The sequence below is a fragment of the Syngnathus typhle genome, linkage group LG18 (genome assembly GCF_033458585.1).
Source record: "Syngnathus typhle isolate RoL2023-S1 ecotype Sweden linkage group LG18, RoL_Styp_1.0, whole genome shotgun sequence".
Lineage (NCBI taxonomy): Eukaryota > Metazoa > Chordata > Actinopteri > Syngnathiformes > Syngnathidae > Syngnathus > Syngnathus typhle.
The window spans coordinates 1,806,596-1,816,950 of NC_083755.1; positions in this window are offsets into that span (position 1 = coordinate 1,806,596).

The window sequence follows — 10,355 nt, forward strand, 5'->3', positions numbered from 1 at the left end:
TTAAAGAATCCCATCAGTGAAGAAATGTGCTGCTTAATGTGTGGAATCACTGAGGTAGCATCATAGTCATTGGTGTCCACAAATTTATGCAGGTTCTCAAATGAATCGATGTTTCCTTCATCAAGTTGCCTGCCCCACATTGCAAGCTTTCGGGTGAAAGAGTTAATCTTGTCTGTGACCTGAGGGAGGTGTTTATCTTTCCCCTGAAGCTGCAGATTCAGTTCATTTAGCTTTTCAAATATGTCACTCAGGTAGGCCAGTTTTCCCAGGAACTTCTCATCACAAAATTTTTCTGCCACTTCATACTTGTGCTCCTGCTCCAAAAACACTCTTATTTGCTCTCTGAGCTCAAAAACTCGGGACAAGACTTTTCCTCGTGACAACCACCTTGCTTCACTGTGATAGAGCACAGCTTGATGTTCAGCTCCCATCTCCTCACAGATGGCAGAGAAAACTCTTGTTTTTAGTGGTCTGGTCTTTATAAAATTGACTACACCTATGATGTCAGTCATAACCTCACTTAATTCAGGGGAAAGTGTCCTGGTTGCAAGGGCTTCTCTGTGTATAATACAGTGTGTCCACTCAGCATGAGGTGAGGCTGTCTTGATGAGTGCCCGAAGTCCTTTTCTCTTCCCTGCCATGGTTTGTGCACCATCACTGCAAGCACCAATGCAGTTCTCCCACTTTAGCCCTTTCTCAGTCAAAAAGGAGTCCAGAATTTTGAAGAGTTCTTCAGCTGTGGCTCTGTCTCGGACATATTTACAAAGAAGTAGATCCTCACACAGGGAGTTTGACAAGTCAAAACGTACATAAGCAATAAACAGACAGTCTTTGTTGCTGTCAGTTGCTTCATCAAACTGTAAGGCAAAACGTTTGTCTTTGAGTTTATCTACCAGCTGTTCTTAAAGATCGTTAGCGATGTCATCTATACGTCTGGCGACAGTGTCATTGGACAGAGGGATAGTTTTTAGTTTTGCTGCACTGGCGTCGTCCAGCATGACAGAGACCATGTCTAATGCTGCAGGCAGTATTAGCTCCTCTGCTATGGTGTGGGGCTTTTTGCACTGCGCGATTTGGTACGCCACCTTATATGATGCTAACAGCGCTCGATGGTTTACTGAAGTAGCCTTCACAAAACGGGATGACTGTTGGCCATATTCAGCACGTTTTCGCTGAAAAAACTCAAGTGGCTTATCGGCGGGATCGGGGTGTAACGTATTTAAGTGACGCGCCAATTTATTTGGCTTCATGCTGTCCGCTGCGAGCATTTTTAGACACAGCAGACACATCGGTCTTTCCTCTTCTCCAACTGTACTCACAGTGAAGCCAAGCGCTAAATACGCTTCGTCGTATTTCCTCGTCTTAGCTTTCAGCTGACTTTCTTTTGTTTCATTATCTTTGTTTCTCTCCGCTTTTCTTTTCATCCCTGTTAAAAACTTTTTCATGTTGGTGTTTGTTGAATAACGGAGGCTATAGACGGGACGCAGTCTGAGCTTTCAACACTGCTAATCAAGGCAAACCTGTTGTCTTGTAAGTCGTAAAATGTTGCACTGTCGCAAACGTGACAGAAGTAACGATGAGAGCGCCACTGTCGCCTAATGTAGTAAATGCTCAATTACACTTTATTCTAGTACTGCCAAAAAAAAAAAAAAAAAAAAAGGAAAAAGCCTGTTCCCCAGGGTCACACGCCTGGTATAGCACTGCGCCCCACTATTTGAGAAGCACTGGTATAAACTAATAAGAGTATCTGCATATTGCTGTTGCTCCCTCTTCAGGCCCTAAACTGATCGGCATTCAATTCCATCCATTCCGTCCATTATCTGTACTGCGGGGGGTCGCAGGCGTGCTGGAGCCTATCCCAGCAGTCATCGGACAGTAGGCGGGGGACACATTATAACTGGCTGCCAGACAATCGCAGGGCACACAGAGACAGCAATCATTCACACTTGCACTCACACCTATGGGCAGTTTAGATTACTAAATCGACTGACCAAGCATGTTTTTGTGATGTGGAGGAAAACCCGGAGAACCTACAAACTCCACACAGGGAGCACCCGATCACAAGTCAAAAGTCCTTATTATCTGCAGTAGGTCTGGGGCAAGGCACTTGTCAGGTTTATTTCGCTGACTGAATAACTATTAAGAAGAGCAACAGCAAACAAACCACAAGTGAGACAGAAATATTAAGTCTTTTCTCGCGAGGAGTGCAGTACAGATAGCTTGATACAATCTCTACACACTGAATATCTGTAGGCACTCCCGCTCTTTTTATTTGGATTTGCCCTACCCACAGTGTGAGACATAACCACTAAAGGGGGGAGGAAAGCATGTGGGCTTTGTCTCGTAAGCAAAAATCACTAGGTGTTTACATACTGATAAGAACATCTGGGAAGAGGAGTTTGAGTGGACTGGATACAGGAGAAAAAACCTTTGATCTCTAGTTAAAACATAGCAAGGGAAGTTTTACGACATTGTGTAGGATGCAACAACCTAAGTTATTTATTACTGGTTATATACATTACAACCTAATCCTACGATCAAGATAGTTGGGAAACCCTGACTTTAATGGTCACTTGGAGGTTCATCTGGGGTGCAGGACAGCAATGAGGCATGTTGTCTGACAAAGTGGTCTTTGTTAGAAAGGAACTGTCTTTCTGTGGTACATCATAAAAACAGCAAGGCCAAACAGCAAGCATATATTGCAGTAATATTGCGGTAAGGCATTGATTAGAGAACGCATGATAACATATATACATTTTTCTAACAATTCCCTCCTGTTTATCATAAGTTCTCAGAGACCATCTTATCACCTAAAAGCGGCCATTTCAAAAAGATTTTCAGCCGTAGGATCACAATTCATAGGAACAAATTTAAACACAGGAGGAGATCGAACCTTAATAATCAATGTCAGAGTCGGGAAACAAATCAGACAGGTTTACCACAGGAGCTTCACAGATGGGGCCATCGCCAGAGCGACAACCCTCGTCAGTCGCAAAGTCTTCCCCTTGGAGCAACGGAAAAGTCTCAGCTGCTGGAGAGATAGCAGTTGTAATTAACCTGTTAATTAGAGACCGTAGACACGGAATACAGCAACATCCACACAAGGTCAAAACAGCAGAAAAAACGGCAAGGGAGACTAGGACCGAATAACCAGGGTACGGTACTGTTCGAAGACGTTTAGCCAGTCGTTCCAAACCTCCGTGTTCACTCCACTGTGTTCCTTCATTTTCCCATTCAAGGTCCTCAGGCCCTCAAGGGCCTGGGACAGGCTTCCATCAGCGGCAGTACCATTTGGAATAAATGTGCAGCATTGCTCACCAAACATGGCGCAGACACCACCCTCTTTTGAGAGTAGCATGTCAAGGGCCATTCGGTTCTGGAAAGCCATGAGGGAAGTCGCGGCCAGTTGGGAGTGGACCGCCCTGAAACCCGCCTCGGTCCAATTTCCAAGCCTCTGCACGTTGTAATGGATGTAGTTGATCCTGTCGACATTTTTGTTAAGAGTACACCACCAACACAGGGTGGATTCAAAACCAGCTATCTGATTCACCAGCTTACACTTATCCGGCACTTTTCCGGGAACACCAATTGCATCAATTTCGGTCAGATCATCATCGGCTGTCAAATTCAAAGATATTTTGGTTTTTACCAGCTTTTTTTTTTCTTTTCTTTTTTCAGATCTTGGGATGTTGATACATATACAATTTAGCTTGACTACATTCTCTGAAAGCAATGGCTTCTTTTTTCTTTCTTCAATGGATATTACTATATAGAATGCTCTGTCACACATCTTACAATCCAATCGACGTGATGGACTTCACACGATCTCTGATCAATGGTGACGGTAGAACATAAAGCAATGGTCGCAAACCCATACACATGACATATTCAATTGTCTTTACAGCTTGTTTTGCCATTAGCAATCAATTGTTTCGTTTAGCAGTTTATTCTTATACTAGTGTGGTGTATTTTTATTCTGGTATTATGCAATGTTTATCTCACTAGTAAACCTAAGTGTGACCGGGGCATGTTCGGGTCAGGTTCGTGTGGGATTGTTTGGGGCTTGGTCCAGGAAGGTAGACTCGTTGGCGCCAGACACATCTGGCTTCCATTAACAACTGCTAAGATACACACGATGTAGAGATGGGGAGGCAACTGCGGGGTCATAGGTCAGCCAACAGCCCCATCTTCGCGCTCCCGCGTGGAGGGAAGCGCAAGAGTATAAGGTTTAGGACGGGGGTAGACAAACTCGACATCTTGGCTAGGGCGCGAGACACTTCTCTCTGACATCGGTTGAATAAAATCTTTCCCCAATCAGCCATGTGTGACTGAAGTTTTCCTTCCCCAAGCCAGCCACTTTTTCACCATCTTGTTTGGAAGACCAGCTGACCATCGAAGAGAATTCACCACAATTTTGGCGTCACGAACAGTTCTCTTGTCCTTCGGGGAGCCCTCGCCCGCCTGGGTGCGAGTATCGAGCGTCCGGCCGGCAGGCTGAGTTTGAGGTGAGAAGCTTCCACTCACAGTATCGCAATGTGCTCGTGCCTGGTGTGGGGGGGATGGAGTGGCTCCTAAGCGGGACAGTTAACGGGCCTGGTGTGCCGGTGGCTGGCAAAAAGGGGGGGGGGATTTGTCTCTTCTAGCTGGATGTCAATGAGATGTGGATTTTGAAAGGGGGGAGTAGCCCCAATAGAAAAATGAAAATGTTCAATAAAAATAGAAAAAGGAAAAAAGGCAAATAAAAATGGGAAAAAAAATAGCTTAAGACTTAATGGGGAATGTGCACAACAGTGTGAGTGACATGTCTGGTGTGAATGATGAATGAGAAAGAAAATGCTCCGAGAGAGGGCACGTGTAACAGGACAGGATGTCTGGGACATCGCTGATCGGCTGTCACGAGAGAAGAATAATAGAAAGTCCCATAAAACGTGGACTTTATTTTGGCGACAGATCCGATGGAGGATGGAAATTTTAGCTGTGTGATTGAGGCGAAAACACAGGTACGATTGAACACTGTGTGCGACAAGAGACGGGCACCACCAAGCCACCGGAGGCACAATTCCCGGGGTCGTGCTGGGACGTTGAGATCACACTCAATGTGGTCGTTGAGATGTTCGGTGGGGGCATTTGTCTCTATATACAGGTCGCACGAAAAAGGGAGGCTTGCTGCAGACCGCAATTGGCAAAGCGGAGGAGTGCGCAGCCTTGGCATCCGTAACTGTGTGAATGAATGTGGGAAAATTACCGGCTGGGTCTGGGACCAGGGTGCCGAAAAGAATGATGCGCGCAGACCACGTTATTTGAGCACTGATCAGATTAGGAGTTTGTGCGGGTTGCGAGGTTCCCCCGGCTGACAGCTGGTGCGTTAGCCTCTTAGAGAGATACTCTTCGGGCAACTTACCGGGACGAACTGGTGCGCTGCGGTTGTACCCAAGTCGTCACGGTCCGATTCCGATTGGCGAGGCGCACTGTAATGGCACACACTCCTGTCAAAGTCTGATCAAATTTACGGCTTGCAGCAGACCGCAATTGGCAGAGCGGAGGAGTGCGCAGCCGATAGAAATTGGAAAACGTGGAGAAAGAGGCCTCAGGGGATTTAATTTTGGTATATTATGTAAGAAAAGTAATTTGTGTGCACACTGAAGTTAAAAATCTGCAGTATAAGTGGAAATGCAAAGCGCTCTTAGGGGAAACAAAGACAAGAAGTGCAAAAGGCATGTTTGTAAGTGCACCTGCGCACGGTAAGAAGACACAGAATGACCAAACCGCATGGAAGCGGTTAGTGAGAAGCTACATGAGAGATGGATTCGAATCCCTTTGTCTGTGTTCTATGTTTGTGCGTAATGTCTGTAAAGTTTCTGTCAGTTGTCGTCGTTCGTCTGAGCTGTGTGTGCGCTTAGTGTATGGGGTGCGCGTGCGTGCGGATGAGTGTGTGTGTGTGAGATCTGCGTGCGCGCTGTGTGTATTGAGCGGGCGTGCGTGCGCGCGGATGGGTGTGTGCATGTGCGGTTGTGTGCGCGCTCGGTGTGTGTGCGTTTACGTGCACACGTATGGGGGAAGGGAGACGGCATGCATCAGAGAATGTTCAAGAAAAGAGGGGGCCCTGGGTGCTCCAAGGCGCGGAATGGTGCTACATCGGCAAAGGTGGGGGCCGGCGAGTCGCGCGGGCCTGGCCAGCCCGTGGCATCAACATTGATACGCTGACCCCCCCCTTGTCCGGGGGCGCTGTGCCGAGGAGCCCGCAAAGGCGAGGCTGGGTCCCCCCGGTAGAGGTCAATGTCGAAGAGAACTGAGACAAGACGAGGCAAGATCAAATGTTGATGAGCAAAGGGTGCATGATCAACAGCGAACGTGCATGATTGAAACTGAAACATCACTGGCACTAATGTTTAACAGTTTGCAAATAGGCAAGAGAGAGACATGCTTGCAATACTCATTGAAATAATATTGTAAATGTACCTGTGTGTCTTAAGAAAAGAGTTGGGCCGTGGCAGCAGTGATTTATGGCAGGACGCCACACATTCGGCCCAAGACCGATAGGTGGAGGGAGAAAGTGAAGAAAAGGGGGGGGGTTCGCTCGTAAATTAAGAGGGAGCCTGTTGAGGGCAGCTAGCGCCCCTAGTCCATCTGACAACTAATGAGTGAGAAAGTGAGTGATTACGTTAACTTGAACAAGATTGACCAAACAAATATGAGACGGTGGACGCGCACGCCTCCTCCCAGAGGACAAAGCGACACGGACAGAACTCCCAGGTCGTCTGAGGAAAAGCTTCGTGGAGCGCTGCCCCCAAATTTTTCACTAATTTACGTCAGGACGCCACAAATGCAGCCAGAGACAGATAGAAAGAGGGAGTGAGAGAAGAAAGGAGGGCTAACTCGTAAATAATGAGGAGATATTGGGAGTAATCTATTGGTCCTTTCTTTAACACCCTTTAAATCATTTCCTGGAGTAGATAGGTTAGCAACACGAGAGATTTAGAGGTTCAACAGAAAGACAGTTAAAAGACAATAACATTTTTGATTTGAACAATTGCAGGCTAACAGGAGCATGAGAGAGGACAGCTGAGAAGCGGGATCCACTTTGATCGGGGAGATTGGAAATTCACAGCACCATATTCTAAGTCACATTTTTGAGCAAGCATGACACAGGTAATAACGCGTGAGAGATCAAGACTGTTGGGTTCACAACATTTATCTGAACAGAATCTCACAGAGGCGGGATAAGTCTTTGATGGCCAGCGACTTCTGCAGAAGGACACACCCCAGCCACAGCAAATGTGGATGGGATCTGCCTTCCCTCAGTTTGGTCGTGCCTTTTATTGAGGAACAAACAATGGGGCAAGTGTACATGAATGCATAGCTTCTTTAGACAGGAAGGACATTCCACAGCACAACAGGATACTATCTCGGACAGAAGCGGTATGGTCGGCTCGTGACTTTAGCTAGACAAATGGGACGGATACCCTTGTGGCGGTCTCATGATCGCCACTTAAACAGGACGTTTGTCTGCTTCAGCTTATCGCATGACAACCTCATGTCCTGTGTATGGATAGATAACAATGGGGCTTATTGTATAGCGCAACTCGTGACTCCTTAGCCAGCCATATGCTCCCAAGTCAACATCACGAGGTCAAAATGTCACCTCCTGTAGAAGATCTTGCACACATAAGTAGATACATAGAATCCAATGATAAAAAGTATATTTTTGCCAACATTCCCCCCTGTTTAACATTGGAATTCATGAGAAAACAAAACATCAACTAATAACTACATATGTATATAAATGAGTATACGCCTACACAATATAGTATAGTAACATCAAAAAGTGTGAAAGTTTACATTCCAGAGTTTATCAGAACTACAGCTCTCCATTCGGCTTTGGCTATGTTCGTCATAATGAGATGTATTTCGTTCTGGACCATCAAAAAGGAAAAGAAACAAATAGGTAGGTGATTTACGCAAGGTGGTCCACACATCTTGTTCACGCTGGACCAACATGATATTCTGGACAGCAAACGCTGATGTCAACATCTTAGTCATCATGTGACGAATACAAGGAATGATGCATGATGTAAAAACACAGAGAAATAACAGTATGGCAACTAAAAGAACTGGGACTTTCAAAAGAAGTTGCCTCCAATCGCCATAAAACAGCCACCAAAAGGGATGGACGTCCTTGGCTGGGGTTTTGTCCTGGGACATAGCTTTACGGAGGTTCCGAAGTCCTTGTAGAGCATACTCGATGTTGGTGTCATTTTCTCCTGGGATGTAGATACAACAGGAGGTACCAACTATTTCACACACACCTCCTTTTTCGGCAGTCAGAAGGTCCAAAACCATTCGGGACTGTAGTGTCATTAGTCTCAGGGCTTGCAGCTCCGTCTGGTAACCTGTAAGGGCCTCTAGAGTAAAATTGGCAAAGGTCTTCAACGTGTAGTCCATAGTTTCTATTCGGAGAATAGTCTTAGCCACACCCGCCTGTGGGAAGAGTGTGAGTGCCACCCTTTGTCCCGCGCTCCAAAGCTTGTATTCATCAGGTACGTCTGAGCCCCAGACACTGTCGTAGGGACGGAAGGTGGGGGCAACAGCTGCACGTGTCTTTCGCTGATGATGTTCCTGAAAATGTGTCAGACTGAGGAACACAGTGTGATCTGACACATATACGGGGGCACATGTGCCATCCCATCGTCCTGGAAGGACTGCGTAGCCTCGGCGACCACAGAGCCACCATCCCCCTACAATGATGGAGTGGGGATTTTCGCCTCCTGCTAGGATTTGTCTGATTGCTAAGGTGGTATTCATCGAGGTCTTGCTGGAAGGTTCTAGAAGTGGGGTGGTGATGCAGCGCTTTGTATCTCCCACCTTTATTCCATCAACACGTCTTTGTCGGAAGCACAGGGGATGTGAGATGGTTTCACTCACTTCGAGAGTCACTGGTGCGGGTGTGACGTCAGAACTTCTTGACACTATTGTGAATGGCCTTGAGATGTTGTAACAGGGATGGGCGGTTAGTTGTGCCTCATTAATTTCCGAACGTCTGAGTCCTTCGATGGGATTAAACCCAAAAGCCCTTAGTATTGCGAAACACCATCCATTTTTCTCTGGCATGGATCGGGCATGTAGGATGGGCTGTTGACTTGATCGTGGCATTATGGAACATACATAACATTCACTTTGATTGTATGTTTCGGCCAACATGGATACATACTGGTACCACATGTTGTCTGCATGGGGTATATCTGGGTTTATCTTTATATACTTTGTCAACAGTTCGGTCGTCATTCTCTTGATTCCAGCGGAAGTTCCACTCTCCCCTTGGGGACCCTGGACACTCCATGTCATTGGCAAGCATGCTACAGCCACAGCACAGACAAGCACTCCTCTGAGTGCCATTTTCCGTTCAGTTCCACAGAGCCACCTGAACCCCTAGGGAGCTAAATGATCAGGGTTCTTAGTTCTTCACCGGTTTGAGACTGATGCCAAACTATAATTGGCACCCCCTTTGTAGCCGGATACTTCGCCCTGACCGGGGCCTAGGAGCCAAGCACTCCCTGCAGCTTACAGTGGCTGAGATGAATCCAGCTGGGTCTTTCTGCACAGCTGTGGGTGTGGCGAGTAGGACTTGGAATGGTCCCTCCCACCAGGGTGAAGACCACGTATTTCGTTTGATTACTTTGATGAAGACCCAGTCACCTGGTTTTGCTGAGCCATCCTGTGGAGATAAAGGAGTGGAGGGCAGTAAATTTGCATTTGACACGTTTTCCGTTTGCATGGTTTTGATCATGTTAGTCAGCTAGAGTTAGCTCTTCTGTGGCTGTGTCTTGATCATGTGAGAACAGTGGGAGCCCGTATGCTCTGCCATGAATGATCTCATATCGGGTTAAAACCTTGCCACAGGGCATAATCCTCATATAGAGTTTTACAAAATCTAGACATTCGTGCCACGGTCTTCCCGTTTCTGCCATGCATTTGGTTAATGACCGTATTGACAAAATGTGGTCCGTTGTCACTATAAATGGTCTCTGGGATTCCATAACTGGGAATGATGGTCTTGCAGATAGCCTTTGCTACTGTTATAGCATCTGCATTCTTTGCTGGGATTATTTCTGTCCACCTTGAAAAGGCATCGATTAGGACTAAACAGTATTTGTACAGTCCACACCTGTTTAGTTCTATGACGTCCATACGCGACACTTGGAACGGATATGTTGATACTGGGAATTTTCCTCTTTTCGGTCTTACATAATTACAACATCTTATTCCTTTGTGGATTATTTTTTATACAGACTTCACAGGCTCTACAAAAAGTTTTGAGTACAAATTGAAACCATAAATTGTAAAGTGTTGTGATATTA